The following is an 18356-nucleotide window of genomic DNA, read 5'->3' as shown; positions in this document are numbered from 1 at the left end:
ACACACACACGCATACCAAAAACACTTTCAAGCAGGGAATGAACCAAGAATTTGTGTGATCTGAATTTTTATGAAAATATTCTCTCTCTCTCTCTCTCTCTCTCTCTCTCTCTCTCTCTCTCTCTCTCTCTCTCTCTCTCTCTCTCTCTCTCTCTCTCTCTCTCTCTCTCTCTCTCTCTCTCGTCAACAGGAGGGAGTGATTGCCAGCCTGACGGGACGGAGGAGGAAGATGGATGAACAGAGGTAAAGGAAAGGACGGAGGGGCGAGCAAGGAGGGAAGAAGGAGGAAAGGAGAGAAGGGAAAGGAGCGGAGGATAAGACGGAGGAAGGTGTTTAGGTTATCATTATTATCATTATTTGCCGTCATTATCAATATTCACTTTTTTTATTTCCTTGCTTATACACTTCTATTTATCTATTTATTTACTTTATGCCCCATCTCATCCCTAATGCTCTTCAACTTCCTAATGCAAGAGATTACCACTATATTTTTTTTCTTTTATTCCTTTCATTGGTAGACTCAAGAAAAGCCAATTATCGTCTGTATTTCCTGCTTCCTATGACTCGAGTTCTTTCATGATGCTCATTTAAACAATTTTTTTAGTTTTCTTGTATCACAAAAGCATCGTCACTCTCCTTTGTCAGTATCTCCTTTTCTTCATCCCTTTCATAGGTAGAATCTAGAGCAACCAAGCTTCGTCTGTATTTCCTCCTTCCTCTGACTTAAATTCTTTCATGACACACTTTTTTAAGTTACATCATTCTCTGTTGTCACCAGAGCTAGTCAGTCCTTCAGCAGTAAGAAAGGAACACAAACCCAACAGCTCAGCCATTATTAGCGTTCTTCACCTTTTTAATTTCTAACTCTGAAATCTCCGGAAACACTACAGCACTTTTTTTTGTAATCGCCAACAACCAACTCATTTCCCTTTAAGTTTAGAGCCAATTTCACAATCCAATTCCAGCGTTCATGTAAGCGGCCAGACCAAACTGAACAAAACTTTGCTCTTCATAATGGTCAGGATGTTTACTAAGAGCCCGATGCTAAAGGGATTTCCTGCTTAGTTTCCTAAAATTTGTTAGCTTCTATATGATCACAAAACGTTTTACCAGGAATTGCCGTGTTTTTGGGTAGTTTTTCTTTGTTTCTGAGAACTGATTAACCCGCTGTGTTGGAACGAAGAACTGTAACTTAAATCTGAAAGAACTCGTCAACGTCCATCTCTGCCAACATTATTTAGCACTCTTGAACTTTACCAATGATTTCCATTAAGTTTGGGTACTTTTTCGCAGCCTTTTGCGGTTTCTTGGAGCTGACAAACCCGCTGTGATGGAATAAGAAACTGACCCTTTACCTGTTGAACTAAAGCCTACCTCCACCTATGGCAGCCATCGTTCGTCAGCATCCTTGATCAGCCCACCGGGACCCAAGGCACCCCGGGGACAGATAAGCTTCAACGCCTCGCCTCGCAGCCTGGATAATCATGCTCGTGCGGCTTATCTATAGCATTAGATTCTGATCTGGCCTGAAAATTATTAGACTCCTAACCTGTGGAGTGAACTAAACCATCGTCTATTCGACTAAATGCTAATAAAATGTAACAACCTTAAAAACTGTGCCTCCGTGCTGTCACCCTGCATGGTCAAACTCTTTCGCCTCTGCCTGTCAACATCTATCTTTCCTTCCTGCTGGAAGTATGCCTTTGTACAGCCTGTGCCTAAGAAGGAAGACAGTTCCAATCCCTCAAACTACCGTCCTATAGCTTTACTTTCTTGTCTATCTGAAGCTTTTGAATCAATCCTTAACCGGAAGATTCAAAAGCACCTTTCCACTTCTGACCTTCTATCTGATCGCCAGTACGGGTTCCGCAAGGGGCGTTCTACTGGTGATCTCCTTGCCTTCCTAACTGACTCTTGGTCATCCTCTCTTAGCCGTTTCGGTGAAACCTTTGCTATTGCGCTGGACATATCAAAAGCTTTTGATAGGGTCTGGCACAAATCTTTGCTTTCCAAACTACCCTCCTACTGTTTCTATCCTTCTCTCTGTACCTTTATCTATTGTTTCCTTTCTGACCGTTCTATTTCTGCTGTGGTAGACGGTCACTGTTCTTCCCCTAAACCTATTAACAGTGGTGTCCCACAGGGTTCTGTCCTATCTCCCACTCTCTTTCTGTTGTTCATTGATGATCTTCTTTCCAAAACGAACTGTCCTCTCCATTCCTACGCCGATGATTCCACTCTGCATTATTCAACTTCTTTTAATAGAAGACCCACCCTACAGGAACTTCACGATTCAAGGCTGGAGGCAACAGAACGCTTAGCCGCAGACCTTACTATTATTTCCGATTGGGGCAAGAGGAACCTGGTGTCCTTCAACGCCTCAAAAACACAGTTTCTCCACCTATCCACTTGACACAATCTTCCAAACAACTATCCCCTATTCTTTGACAACACTCACCTATCACCTTCCTCAACACTAAACATCCTCGGTCTATCCTTAACTCAAAATCTCAACTGGAAACTTCATATCTCATCTCTTACTAAATCAGCTTCCTCGAGGCTGGGTGTTCTGTACCGTCTCCGCCAGTTCTTCTCCCCCGCACAGTTGCTGTCCATTTACAGGGGCCTTGCCCGCCCTCGTATGGAGTATGCATCTCATGTGTGGGGGAGGTCCACTCACACAGCTCTCCTTGACAGAGTGGAATCAAAGGCTCTTCGTCTTATCAGCTCTCCTCCTCATACTGATAGTTCTATACCTCTCAAATTCCGCCGCCATGTTGCCTCTCTTTCTATCTTCTATCGATATTTTCATGCTCACTGCTCTTCTAAACTTGCTAACAGCATGCCTCCCCTCCTCCCGCGGCTTCGCTGCACACGACTTTCTACTCATGCTCATCCCTATACTGTCCAAACCCCTTATGCAAGAGTTAACCAGCATCTTCATTCTTTCATCCCTCACGCTGGTAAACCCTGGAACAATCTTCCTTCATCTGTATTTCCTCCTGCCTACAACTTGACCTCTTTCAAGAGGAGGGTATCAGGACACCTCTCCTCCCGAAATTGACCTCTGATTTTGGACACTCCTTTAACCTCTGTTCGGGAGCAGTGAGTAGCTGGCCTTTTTTTTCTTTTTTTTTCTTTGCGCCCTTGAGCTGCCTCCTTAGCTGTAGAAAAAAAAAAAAAAAACCCTCTAGATTCCGATAAGTAGCAATATTACTAGAGTCTACAAGCGGGTTCTCTTGTTTCCGCCGATAAAAATTATTGAACTCTTAATTAACTCCTGTAATAAACCAAACTATCACGTAGTCGACCAAAGCGCTTATAGAGCGTAGCAAACCTAAATTCTTTCTTACACCAATGATAAAATAAAAAGCTTTTTTAATGCTGCCTCCAGTGGTGGTAGGCTGTCTTGAGGGACCTCTTGGACGGCCCCAGTCCCAGCCAAGTGGCTTGCTTGGCCCATGCTGCCCCCTGGTGCTCCTCTTGACCAAAGTCGCTGAAGTTAGGGTTGATTGAAGGTCTGGGCAGCATGTGAGTAATCTTCCGCCACTCGACGATGGTTTAAAAAATCAGCGTGTTTTGGTGGCACTCGAACCTAGTCCACGTTAACCACTCGGCCACCGTTTCCCCGAATTCTTAACCTAACCTTCATTTATTCGACTAATAGAGCGTAGCAGACCTTATAAATTCCGAAAAAAATAATACTATTAAAAATAATTTAATGATTAACAGAGCCAAGTCTTTTTTTTATCAAATCGATAAAATAATGACAGGTGACCGCGAGCCTTTAGTTGGTATTGGCCTTAATACCCCCCTTCCCCCCTTCAGGAGCCTGGACACCTGTGAGACACTCCACTAGTCTGAGCGTGTAACCTTTCAGCTGATTCTGTTAAACTTTCCTCCCGGGCTCCTCCTTGACCACGCCCTGCTTCTGTATTCCGTCCCACCGCTCCGGCCCAGCGCGCGGGACTGCTTCTTGCATTAGCCACATCGCTGCTCCGAGGGGCTGCGCGAGGGGGCACTTTCCTCCTGCTCATCCGTGTGGTGAGGCCTCGCGGAAGTGACAGATTTCATTCCAGGAGAGAGACCCTTCTCTGTGTGCTCTGCGCATCACAGAGGTGATTGTCTCTGGAATGGAGGCATACATTCCACGTACTTTCTCTACTCCTCATGCTAAAAAGCCTTGGTTTAATCACGCTTGTTCTCGTGCTATTAAAAATAGAGAGGCAGCTCACAAAAGGTTCCAGAGCCTTCGAACTCCCACTAACTTTGATCTATACATTTCAGCCCGGAATCGTGCCAAATCTATTCTCCGACTTACCAAAACTTCTTTTATAAATAGAAAATGTCAACACCTTGCTTCTTCTAATTCTTCCCGTGACTTCTGGCATCTAGCCAAAAATATCTCCTCCAATTTCACTTCTTCCTCTTTCCCTCCTCTCCTTAACCCTGACGGCAGCACTGCCGTCTCATTTGTCTCTAAGGCTGAACTCTTTGCTCAAACTTTCAGTAAGAACTCCACCTTGGACGATTCGGGGCATATTCCTCCTACTCATCCCCCCTCTGACTCCTTTATGCCTGTTATTAAGATTCTTCCTAATGATGTTTTCTATGCCCTCTCTGGCCTCAACTCTCAGAAGGCTTATGGACCTGATGGAGTGCCTCCTATTGTCCTTAAAAACTGTGCTTCTGTGCTGACACCCTGCCTGGTCAAACTCTTTCGTCTCTGCCTAGCAACATCTATCTTTCCTTCCTGCTGGAAATATGCCTTTGTACAGCCTGTGCCTAAGAAGGGTGACCGCTCCAATCCCTCAAACTACCGCCCAATAGCTTTACTCTCATGTCTATCTAAAGCTTTTGAATCAATCCTTAACCGGAAGATTCAAAAGCACCTTTCCACTTCTAACCTTCTATCTGATCGCCAGTATGGATTCCGCAAGGGGCGTTCTACTGGTGATCTTCTTGCTCTCTTAACTGACTCCTGGTCATCCTCTCTTAGCAGTTTCGGTGAAACTTTCTCTGTTGCGCTAGACATATCGAAAGCCTTCGATAGAGTCTGGCACAAGTCTTTGCTTTCTAAACTGCCCTCTTTCAGATTCTATCCCTCTCTCTGTTCCTTTATCTCCAGTTTCCTTTCCGGCCGTTCCATCTCTGCGGTGGTAGACGGTCACTGCTCTTCCCCTAAACCTATCAACAGTGGCGTTCCACAGGGCTCTGTCCTATCACCCACTCTCTTCCTGTTATTCATCAATGATCTTCTTTCCATAACAAACTGTCCTGTCCATTCGTACGCCGACGACTCCACTCTGCATTATTCAACTTCTTTCAATAGAAGACCATCAAAACAGGAAGTACACAACTCCAGACTGGAGGTTGCAGAACGCTTAACCTCAGACCTTGCTATAATTTCCGATTGGGGCAGAAGGAACCTTGTGTCCTTCAATGCCTCAAAAACTCAATTTCTCCACCTATCAACTCGACACAATCTTCCAAACACCTATCCCCTATTCTTCGACAACACTCAGCTGCCACCTTCTTCAACACTAAACATCCTCGGTCTATCCTTAACTCAAAATCTCAACTGGAAACTTCATATCTCCTCTCTCGCTAAATCAGCTTCCTCGAGGCTGGGCGTTCTGTATCGTCTCCGCCAGTTCTTCTCCCCCGCGCAGTTGCTATCCATATACAGGGGCCTTGTCCGCCCTCGTATGGAGTATGCATCTCACGTGTGGGGGGGCTCCACCCACACAGCTCTTCTGGACAGAGTGGAGGCTAAGGCTCTTCGTCTCATCAGCTCTCCTCCTACTGATAGTCTTCTACCTCTTAAATTCCGCCGCGATGTTGCCTCTCTTTTTATCTTCTATCGATATTTCCACGCTGACTGCTCTTCTGAACTTGCTAACTGCATGCCTTCCCCCCTCCCGCGGCCCCGCTGCACACGACTTTCTACTCATGCTCATCCCTATACTGTCCAAACCCCTTATGCAAGAGTTAACCAGCATCTTCACTCTTTCATCCCTCACGCTGGTAAACTGTGGAACAATCTTCCTTCATCTGTATTTCCTCCTGCCTACGACTTGAACTCTTTCAAGAGGAGGGTATCAGGACACCTCTCCTCCCGAATTTGACCTTGCTTTTGGCCACCTCTTCTGATTCTTTTATGGGAGCAGCGATTAGCGGGCTTTTTTTTGTTATTGTTTTTTTTTGTGTGCCCTTGAGCTGCCTCCTTTGTTGTAAAAAAAAAAAAAAAAGTTCATCTCCCTGTTTTTTAGTTCCTCTTTCCTCTCCTTTTCCGTATCTGTTCCATCTGTTGTCATATTATTTCCAACCATTTCCGATCCTTCACATTTTTTTCTTGTTTTCCTTGAATATTGTTTTGCATATTTAGTAACCACTCAACTACTTTTGTTCATCACGATTTTCCTTATGTTTAATTTGGAGGCGTTATGTTGTCTTGTTCCAATAATGAAAAAGACAAGACCGAGAGAAGTGATTCAATATTGATAGAGTTCAAAGGCTATTATATTCTCTTGACCAGTTCCCTGATGTAACGTGAGAATCCTGTCACATGAGAATGAAACTATATATTTCTGTCTACCTCTACTACTCATAAATTTTCCCGTTAAGAAGGCGGACTGAGAGTAAAGGTTAAATTCTAGCTGTATGCTGTCGGTTTAGTGATGGTACCTGAGTCTTCCATCACCTGAGAATCATGCCCTTTATATCCCTGGCTAGAATCAAACCAAGTCTCTCCTCTACTTTTTTTAATGAAGAGGAAGGGAAGCGTAAAGGTTCAATCATAGTTCCCCTTGGCTGGTTCACTGATGTTTCCTGAGTTTTCCATCACTTCAGAATCACATTTTTTTTTAAATTTCTGTCTTGAATCGCACCAGATCTTTACAGCCCTTTATTTTCCAGGTAAGAAGGAGAGAAAGTAAAGGCTTAATGATATTTGTCTAGACCGGTTAGGTGATGTTACCACTTGAGCATTCCATCAACTGATACCCATGCCTTGAATCGAACCCATTTTTATATGAGGAGAAATAGGGAGTAGAGGTTCGATCAAAGTTACTCTCGCCCGGTTCAGTGATGTTACTACTTGAGCTTCCCAACACCTGAGGTTCACATCTTTTCTTCTTTTGCCTTGAATCGGTTTATATTTATGCTCTTCACGATCCATTGTTTCTTTTTTATATCCTGGTGCTACAAAAACTTTACATTTTTATTTCTTGTTTTAATTGGTTCCGCCGAGGCACAAATTAACCGGGACATTTTTAACTATTCAATAATTTCCCTGCGCGGGGTGATAAAAAAACCGTTGGCATTTCTATTTTTCTTATTATGATGTGATGAACTAAAAAAAACTACCAGCATTTTTCACTAATTTAGTAGCGTTGAAGTACTAGAAAAATCTTGGAACTTCTTATTTTTACAATAATTTGCACCTTGAGTGTATATATCTTAATTTGTTGCACCGATTACTAAAAAAAATCATTTGGGTTTTCTAATTCTCGTCTTACTCGTTCCGTCCGAGTAGAAAATTTTATTTTTTTTCGTTTTATTTCGCCTCACTTAAGTTTCAATGATTTACTGCCGACTTCTACCAAAAAAAATTATACCAACTTCCGGCAAAAAATTCTCGGGCAATATTGGGCCATTCAGGGCTTCTCCTTCCTCCCTCCACTCATATCCATTATACTGACACACCACCTCAGTCTGTCTATCTGTCCGTCTGTCTGTCTGTCTGTCTGTTTGTCTGTTTATTAGTCTTACACCATCTATATACAGACCGTTCTACTCACCTATCTACTTAATCATTTAACCATCTACATTTTCTATATGCATCTATCTTTCTATCGGTGAACCTTTTTATGTATCTACCTAATTATTCACATAAATTATAGTATTGTCCTGCAAGAACGCACCCTCGCATGCACACACACACACACACACACACACACACACACACACACACACACACACACCCACACCCACACACACACACACACACACACACACACACACACACACACACACACACACACACACACACACACACACACACACACACACACACACACACACACACACACACACACACACACACACACACACACACACACACACACACAGTCTTCGACAGAGTCCAGATCAGTCTTTACTTTCTAATCTACCGTTGATGAGATAATGTTCCTCTTCGGTACTTCTAACTTTCCTTTATGGGCGGTGAAGTGTTGTTGTTGTTGTTGTTGTTAGTAGTAGCAGTAGAAGGAAAAAAGGGAGGAAAGGGAAGCAGTAGAGTGTGTTGCTGTTTTTGGTTTTAAAAGGATGATGTGTTATGGAAGTATTAATGGTGATAGTGGTGGTTGTGGTGATGGTGGTGGTAATGGTAGTGGTGATGGGTATGGTGATGGTGGTAGTGGTGGTGGGGATGATGGGGGAAGGGGAAGAGCGAAGAGAGAAAGGATTCGAAGGGAGGGAAGAAGAGTGAGCGAAAAGAACGGCTTGTGGTGATGGGGGATGGAGGGGAGATAAAGCAAGAGGATTTGAAGGGAGGAAAGTGGAAAAGACAAAAATATGGTTGTTGGGAAAAGAAATTGATAACTGAAGCAGAGTGGGTAAAAGTTAGAAGGTAACTTATGACGTATGTCAGTGACCTCCACCCCCCCCCACCCACAGCTCCGAAATGTTTATATAACTCTTAACATATCATTGCCATTTGCGAAAGTTCTTGAATCAGTACGGAAATAAACCATATCACCCTATAAAGAGAAGTTTCCTGAACACGACGGTATAACCAGAATACATATATAATGGGATTTAAGTAAAAAATTGCATGCTTAATAAGTACATGTCATTCTCCTTCAGAGCGGCGCGCGCCTGGTCGTGGACTGGGCATTCTGGCAGTGTATTGCTGGTGCTGGCGTGAGCACTACGCCACACATTCATGCTTTCATGGTTGCACAAGACACACGCACTTTCTTGTTTACCACAGTACTTTAATACCTTCATGAGTTACAGCGTGTGTTGACGCCCCGCGGTATTCGTATTGTCCATCAAGGGACCCGTCAAGTAATGTAAACGTTGCTGACTGTGTCCGTAGAGTTTTCCGCGTCACTGCCAACTAACGCTCTAACCATAACACTGTTTGCCTGGCAGGGATTGGAAATTTGGTGGGAATCTGGCGGGAATAAATGTTGAAAAAAACTTCTGTTGCTACAACAAAAATAACAACAATAACAACAACTACTACTACTATTACTACATCTACTACTACTGCTGCTGCAGCTGGATGGTGGCGAGGAGGGCAGGGTATTGGGCTACAGGAGGTATGGGCTGGTAAAGGGAGTGGCAGGGTAGAGATGAGTAGGCAGAAACAGCAGAAGAGTGAAGGAAAATGAAAAATGCGGGTTGAAGAAAGGAGGGTTAAAAAGAGGGGTCAAAGGGGTGTTCGGTGGGGGGGCGAGGGAGGGTGAAGGTCATTATGGTGGTCATCAGGAGATTGTTAAGGCACTTTGGCACCGGCAGCAGCGGGGCCAAGCCGAAGGTGCCACGCAAGGAGAAAATAGGAAGCAACCGGAAGGGAGGAAACAAGGGAAAGAGGAGAACCAGTGATGGAAAATTTCGGAAAAATTAAGATAAATGTAAAATGTGATGGAAAACTGAGGGAAAAGTAAGAAAACAGCTGAGGAAGGAAAAAAAATGTAAAAGCGACCACGAGGAGAAAGAGGAAAACAGGAGAGGGAGGAGAATAAGTGATAGAAACCTGAGGAAAAATAAATAAAAAAACGTGATGGAACAGACAAAAGATGAAGGAAAATAAGCAAATAAAGATAAAAAGTAGAAAATCTTAGAGACAAAATACAGAAAAGATCGGGACGGAAAATAGAGAACCGTGAAAATGAGAACTACTCGAAGTAGAAAAAAAAGATAAATGAGAATAATGAAAAGAAAACGACGGAGAAAAATGAAAAATATATATGTCTGAAAAAACCCCCATAAGTAAAGGAGGACGAAGCGCAAACAAATTCGAAGAAAAGGAACAAATGTTGGGGAAATAGATGAAAAAATGAAGCAAACGAATATATAAAGGAAAACAAGATGAACGAATACAAAAAAAATAAAAGCTCAGGGAGAAGAGTTTGATGATGAAAATTGTAATGGGTAAAGAAGAGGCGAAAATGAGGGAAGGAAGGAAGGAACGAGGGGGTAAGGGAAAAATAAGTAAGGGGCAATAGATGAGGAAGAATGGCAAAAATAAAAATAGAAGTAGAAAATGATAAAGTAGAAAGGAAAATCTGAAGGAAAATAGAGAAGAAACGAAGGGTGACAGGAAATCAAGGAGAATAAATTAAAACGATATTATGAAAGGAAAAACAAGGGAAAAAATGTAGGTAAAGAAAATACATTGAAGATCTAAAGGAAAATAAAGTAAAAAAGCAAGAAAATAGAGATAAAAGATAAGGGAAACACAAGCGGAGAAGCGAGGTGAACGGAAAACGTAACGGAAAGTAGAAGGGAGACCGAAGAAGAAATGAAGAGCAGGAGGGAAGGCGAGATAAACGATGATGATAAAACACGATAGAAGAATATCAGATAAATAAATACAGGAAAATATGGGAGTAGGTGATGACACTCAGGTAAAGTGAGGAAAAGGAGGCTGTATGCAAAGGGTCGTGGAAAATAGGAAGGGGAAAAAGATGAATCTGAAAGAAAAATTCTGTGAAACGAGAGAAAACGAAAAAAATATAAATGAAAAGACTACAGGAAAAGACTTCGATGGGAGAACAAGGAAAATGGAAAATTAGATAGCAAAGGATATATAAGAAAAAAAGTTACCGAGAATAGAAGGCAAATAAGGAAAAACAAAAAAATAAAAATGGAAATTAAAATATGAATCAGCAAAAAAGAGGAAAAAGGACAAGGTAAAACAGGTGAAACTCAGGATGGAAATGGAAGTTATAAAGAAAAAAAAAAGTGGAGAAAACAAACAATACACGAAAACATGAGAATTCGGAAAGTGAAAGTGGAGAGAACAGAAAAAGCAGAAAAAAAAGATGTCAACGAATCGGGAACATAGAAAAAGTGATACGAAGGTTACAAAAAATGCGAAAAAAAACTAACAGGAAATACAAGACTCGGAGGAAAGGGAAATGTGTGTGAATGGAGAAGAAAGTTTTTAGCGCAAAAGGCGAAAACGAAGTAAAAATGCGAGTAAATGAATAAAGTTGCCAAGACTTGAACGTCCGCAACGACATTATCGGGAATCCCACGAGACTAAAAATGGAAGTTATAAAGGCGCAACGAAATTTCTGATTGAAAAAAAGGAAAAATATCAAAGCAAAACTAATCCTGAAATTAAAAGAGAGAAAAAAAAGACAGGCATATAAAAAAAAAATATATTAGACACAGAAACAAATGAGATACCGATGGGAAAGAATATACAAAAACGTGATTAGAAGAACTGTTAAACAAAAAAAAAAAAAAATGTGAGTACTACTACTACTACTACTACTACTACTACTACTACTACTTCTACTACTACTACTTCTACTACTACTATTACTACTATTAACTACAACAAAAACAATAAAATAACAACTCTTTTTCACAACTTTAAAAACTACATATACTCATTAACAGTTTTATACTTTTCCTTTGAGTAATAAAACGTGTGTGTGTGTGTGTGTGTGTGTGTGTGTGTGTGTGTGTGTGTGTGTGTGTGTGTGTGTGTGTGTGTGTGTGTTCCAGTAGGGTTCCTTCCCTCTTTCTCCCTTTTTTAACCATTCCCCTTTTTCTCCTCACTTTTTTCCCCTCTCCGTCGCGCGGCCGTCAAGGGGACAGAGTGAGGATAGCACGGTATTTTTCTCCATTGTACGCCCCGATTGTTACTTCCTTCCCCACTGTGTCTCCGCGGGCTCGTTTCCTCTCCTTACTCCTTATTCTCTCTCTCCTTTCGTTTTCTCCTCCCTCACCCCCTCCTCTCGTTCTCTTTCCCTCCTCCCCTCCTACTCTCTCCCCTCCTCTCGTTCTCTCTCCTCCCTCCCCTCCCATAACCATCCCGCCTCCTTCCTTCCATCCTCTTTTTCTTTCTTCGTGTGTTTCGTTTTTTTTCTGAGTCTCAACTTGGATCATTTACGGGGTTAGTGATGTTGTGTTGCGTTGGAGGGAGGGAGGAAGGGAGGGAGGGTGACAGGGAAAGAGGGAGGGAGGGAGGGTGAGCGGGATGGAAGGTGGGTGGGAAAGAAGGGGAAAGGAAGTTAGGGAGGGAAGGGAGAAGGAAAGGGGAGACGGAGGAGAGGAAGGATGAAAAGAAGAAAGAATGGAAAGACAAGAAGGAAGAAAGGAAGGAAAGAATGAAGGAAAATAGGAAGGAAGGCAGGAGGAAAGAAAAGAAGAAGAAAAGAGGCTGGAAATGAAGGAATGTGATTGCATGGTGATGGTGGTGGTGATGGTGGTGACGGGGATGACGAAATTAAAAGAAAAATAAACTTAAGGAATTGAAATGAAAGGAAATAAAAAAAAACTGATACACAAAGAAATTAAGAACAATTGGAGAAATAAAGAAATGTCTATTGCAGAAGAGTAAACAACTTTTTCTCTACGCGCCAGGTGTTATTAATGATCAAAACCTTTACATATGTACCTGTTAATTAGAGGCAGCACCTCCGCGGATTACTTGTGAGGGGGGAAGGAGCCACCTTTAAGGGATATTGGTACACACACACACACACACACACACACACACACACACACACACACACAAGGAGGGGCAGTACTGGTAGTGGTGGTTCTGGTCATAGTGGTAGTTTTAGCAGTAGTAACAGTGGTAGTAGTAATAGCAGTAATAGTAGTAGTAGTAGTAGTAGTAGTAGTAGTAGTAGTAGTAATAATAGTAGTAGTAGTAATAATAGTAGTAGTAGTAGTAGTAGTAGTAGAAGTGGGAGCAGTAGAAGAAAAAAAAAAACAGCAACAGAGAAGGAAAATCAACAGTACTAAAGAAAAATAATGGAGTAGCATCGAACAAGAGAATCCTTTTGGAGCTCAGGTAAAAAGAAAAGAAAAATGAAGAAAAGGAAAACTAAAAAAAAAAACTAAAAAGAAATCAGTAAACATGTTCCTTTATGCAAGAGAGAGAGAGAGAGAGAGAGAGAGAGAGAGAGAGAGAGAGAGAGAGAGAGAGAGAGAGAGAGAGAGAGAGAGAGAGAGAGAGAGAGAGAGAGAGAGAGAGAGAGAGAGAGAGAGAGAGAGAGAGAGAGAGAGAGAGAGAGAGAGAGAGAGAGAGAGAGAGAGAGAGAGAGAGAGAGAGAGAGAGAGAGAGAGAGAGAGAGAGAGAGAGAGAGAGAGCCGTCAAAGCTTTGTATTGGTTCCTATGATCTATTTAAATAGCGTTAGGGGCGTGCTGGTGCTGAGGAGGAGGAGGAGGAGGAGGAGGAGGAGGAGGAGGAGGAGGAGGAATACATAAGAATACATAGGAAGAACAGACACCAGAAGACCTGGCGGTCTATGGCGAGGGTGTCTGTTTACTACCGCTACTACAAGTAATCTACGTGTGGTAGGACAGGATAGAATAGATGAAGGCTTTCTCCCCACCCACCTCTTCCTCCGGCAACGTGCCGGCAGGAGATAGAAGAGAACATCATGTGCATTTAAGGAAGAAAGGGACATGGAAATTTTACAGTAAAGAGAGAAATAAGAGGAAATTACTGCCCTTAACTTACGCTACTGGTGACCTAAAGAGTAAGAATCCACTACAGTCGTGATGTAGTTGCTTCTTAAAAACATTATAAAAACTAGTATTCTAAAAGCTAGTTTGTTTCCATCGGCTTCGTAAGACTAGTTACTAGATACTAAACGGGTAAAAACCCTTTTAATTGGACTCCTCACGATGGGATGATATGTAGTTTCAGGGGTTACAGGTAGAGGCTTGATCCTCGTGTACCTTCGGTACGGGTGTACACTCCAGTACCCTGTTAACCTTACTGTTCCCACACCTCACTCATCAGAGTCGTCTTCTCCAATGAATCCTTTGATAGCCTTTTTCAATTTTGCTTCGACTCTCATTCGACCAGCTTCACTCCAATGTACTCCATCACCAGCTAGTTTTTCTACAAACTGTAGGTTGTTGAAATGAATGTTGCGTACCTTAAGTTTCTTTTCTTTACTCTGCTGTTAACTTAAGCTAACTGTAATCTAACCTGTGGGGGAAAATAATGTCTTCAGGTTGTAAACATGCTGCAGTCTGCCTGAAACATACGAAAAGGTTCAGTAAAATCTTATATCCCTGAAGTACTTATCCAATGAAGACTTGAAGCTATTAATACTCTGTTCGCTAACTACTGACGGTGGGAGTCTATTCCAGTGATCGACGACTCTATTATTGAAATAACTTCTGCGCGCCAATGTGTTACATCGGTTTCCCTTTAACTTCATACCTGAGGAGGAGGAATATAATAGAAGCTAGTATAAAATTGAGGAAGATGAGGAAAATATAAAATGGAAAATGATGAAAAAGAAAAAAAGGGGATGAGGATGATCACAATCAGGATTGGGAGAAGAAGAATCAGGAAAATGAAATGAAACAAAGGATGATAAAGAGGAGACAGCAGATGAAGAGAAATAAAAAAAACAGAAGAGGGAGAGGAAGATTACGAATAGAAGGAGGATAATACTGATGACGAGGATGAGGATCAAGAGGAAGAGATGGATAGAGGAGAGAAAGATGAAGGTACAAAAATAAAATAAAAGGAAGCGGATGAAAATGAAACACCCGCAGAGGGCAAATGAGGAGGATAATACGGAAGATGCGACAGAAAGAGGAGGAAGAGGAGGAGGAGGAGGAGGAGGAGGAGGAGGAGGAGGAAGGGGAGGGAGAGGCGGAGGAGGAGGAGGCGGAGGAGGAGGAGGAGGAGGAGGAGGAGGAGGAGGCGTGGAGTGCATGAGGTTTAATCTGCATTCCTATCACCATAGCGCCATTAATATTAAACGTAAAAACACTTTGGAACTTTGCATATTTGAACTGCATATTATAACCGCAGTGTCTGGTGGCCTCTCTCTCTCTCTCTCTCTCTCTCTCTCTCTCTCTCTCTCTCTCTCTCTCTCTCTCTCTCTCTCTCTCTCTCTCTCTCTCTCTCTCTCTCTCTCTCTCTCTCTCTCTCTCTCTCTCTCTCTCTCTCTCTCTCTCTCTCTCTCTCTCTCTCTCTCTCTCTCTCTCTCTCTCTCTCTCTCTCTCTCTCTCTCTCTCTCTCTCTCTCTCTCTCTTAGCTTTTGTCTTCATTTTGCTTCCTAATTATTTTTTACAACTTTCTCATTATCATTACTTTGTGTTTTGATACTAAGAGAGAGAGAGAGAGAGAGAGAGAGACGAACCGTACCTATTTTTTTTATTATAAACGCGAACTCGAGGAAAAGCAAAGAAACAAAATAAGGAAAAGAAAATAATAGAAAGAATGAATAAAAAAAAAAAAACAGAATACCGAAGAGTGCAACATCAGTGGGAAGCAAACACACACACACACACAAAAAAAAAAAATAGAAATATGAGATTAGGAAAGAAAACAACAGAAACAACAACAAAACACTCGGCACCGAAACACTGGATGAACATGGATTAAAAAAAAAAGGAAAGGAAAAAAGAAAAAGAAGAAAGAAAAGAAAATGAAAAAAATAAGAAAAATATAAATAAGTATAAAAAAGGAAAACAAAAATAAAAATAAAACTCATGAAAACAAAATGAATCGGCACGATCGTCCGTTTCTTTCGGTCCCGCGCCTGACACCAAACTTGTTTTCTGTTCAGCTCAAACTTTTTTATATTTATTCATTTATATATTTTAACTGGGTTTCTTTCTATTATCAAGTGTGCGTGTTTGTACGGACACACACACACACACACACACGCAAACTATTATATATTTGTTTTCATTTATCCTTTTTATTTATTGTTTTCGATCTTTTTTTCACCATTTTATCGTTTAGAAATGTCAATATATCATTTATTAAAAGCGTAATAGTATTTCTTTAGCGTAAAAGCACTATACAGCATAACGTTATTCTCACTTTGCTTCATAATTATATACTTGATTTTGGGTCAGTAACGCTGATATATATTGACGCTCATTTTTCATTATATTGTCAAGTTTGCTTTGATGTTCCTATGCTTAAAAATAGGCAATAATTTCCTTCAATCTTCGCTATCAATTCTGTACAGCGCGTAGACGCCGACCTCAGCATGGGGGTGACGGGAGATGACAGCATGGGGGTGAAGGAAGATCGGGTCCACCCTCGGTTAGAGGGACAGACGAGAGGCGACGAGACAAGTACTAGGAGCACGAGGCTTCTTTCCCAGGCGACGAGACAAGGGATAGAAAGGAGAGGTAAGGGAATACCAGGCTGGCTGTCATAGACACTCAATATTGGTGAGTATTATAAGTGATGTGTCATAGGAAATTTGATGTGTCACAGGTTAAGGTGACATTTGGTGTATTTGCTGTAATTCTTTGTCATCTATTTCATTATATTTCTCAAGGCCATATTAATTTATGATTCTTCAAAGAGTTAAGTTTTATTCTTACAATGTCCACCTTATTGACGGCTGTTTTTCTTATATTCGTGAAGTTTACTTTAATTTGACGTTGTTTCGAATAGCTAAGTTTAATATACATCAACCTTCACCTTTCTGACGTTGCTTTCCTTATAATAGTCAAGTTCATTTTAATTTAACGCTTTTCCGAATAGTTAACTTTAATTTCGTCCGCGCCCCGTCTTGGGCACGCATTCTTCTACGGTCTTCCCGCCATACTTTCAGCGTCCTTAAGTATTCCCCCCGCCCCTTCACCCCCCTCCAGCAGCCTCGGCGCGGGCATGTGTTGTTCGTCGCGCCTCACCTGGCCCGCCTCGGTTCAGGTGTCCCCACAAGGTGTCCCGCGTGTCACTTTCGCCCTCGCCTGCCCACCTGCCTCATTAGTTACCTCAGTCTCGCACGGGTCTGGAATGTCCTTTAGTTGATGCATTCTCTCTCTCTCTCTCTCTCTCTCTCTCTCTCTCTCTCTCTCTCTCTCTCTCTCTCTCTCTCTCTCTCTCTCTCTCTCTCTCTCTCTCTCTCTCTCTCTCTCTCTCTCTCTCTCTCTCTCTCTCTCTCTCTCTCTCTTTGTTCTATAGTTAATGCATTCTTTCTTCCCTTCTTCCTCCCACACTCTCTTTCTTCCCCCTTTCTCAATCTCTTTTCCTTTCCTATACATTTATACACACATCCATTCATCATTCCATTCATACATTCAATCCCACATACGTACATACAAACATAAAAACTCCAATTTCCAATAAATTTTGGGGTATGGGATAGTATTTTGGACTACTACTACAGACACCATGTAATCCAGCACGGCCTGTTGCATAGAGGATCTGTCGGCGACTAAACCGGCACCCCCGCTGGGCCACCCAGTGAGGAGGGTGACTGGACACCCAGAAGGGCAGAATATAAGACCCATCCAAGGACGGCTGATCTTGCCGGCCAACGACCGTCTAGTTCTTGAGTGTGGTGGACTCGGACTCACAGCCACAGCCATTCACCCGGTCTTCCTGGGCGTCCCCACTCTCTCTTCCTTGGCGGGTGACAAGTCAGGTCCTTCGCTCTGTGTCTTGATCTTTTGGCTTCATCGCAATGCCCTCACACTTTTTTTCCTTTCTCATCTCTTTCATTTTCATTTTCTCTTTCTCGGCGTCCCAGGTGTTTGGGGGCTGCTGAACAGGTGGCGCATAGAGTCCGCACTCCTCACTCTCTACCTGTTTCGTCTCTAACACTAATAACAATAATAATAATAACAGTAATAATAATAATAATAATAATAATAATAATAATAATAATAATAATAATAATAATAATAATAATAATAATAATAATAATAATAATATATACAGATAATTTGACACTTCTTTTTTTCAATCGTTTATTGTTTTATTTCTCTCCATTTGTTTCTTCCTCGCTTTTTATTACAAGCACAGTTGCTCTCCTCTTACTGATAGTCTTTTACCTCTTAAAGTCCGCCGCCATGTTGCTTCTCTTTCTATCTTCTATCGTTATTTTCACGGTGACTGCTCTTCTGAACTTACTAACTGCATGCCTCCCCCCTCCCACGGCCCCGCTGCACACGACTTTCTTCTAAAGCTCATCCCTTTACTGTCCAAATCCCTTACGCACGAGTTAACCAGCATTTTCACACTTTCATCCCTCACGCTGGTAAACTCTGGAACAATCTTCCTTCATCTGTATTTCCTCTTGCCTACGACTTGAACTCTTTCAAGAGGAGGGTATCAGGACACCTCTCCTCCCGAAATTGACCCCTATTTCGGCCACCT

This window comes from Eriocheir sinensis, unplaced genomic scaffold, assembly GCF_024679095.1.
Source record: "Eriocheir sinensis breed Jianghai 21 unplaced genomic scaffold, ASM2467909v1 Scaffold376, whole genome shotgun sequence".
NCBI classification, from domain to species: domain Eukaryota; kingdom Metazoa; phylum Arthropoda; class Malacostraca; order Decapoda; family Varunidae; genus Eriocheir; species Eriocheir sinensis.
Note: the sequence above shows the minus strand (reverse complement) of the source record.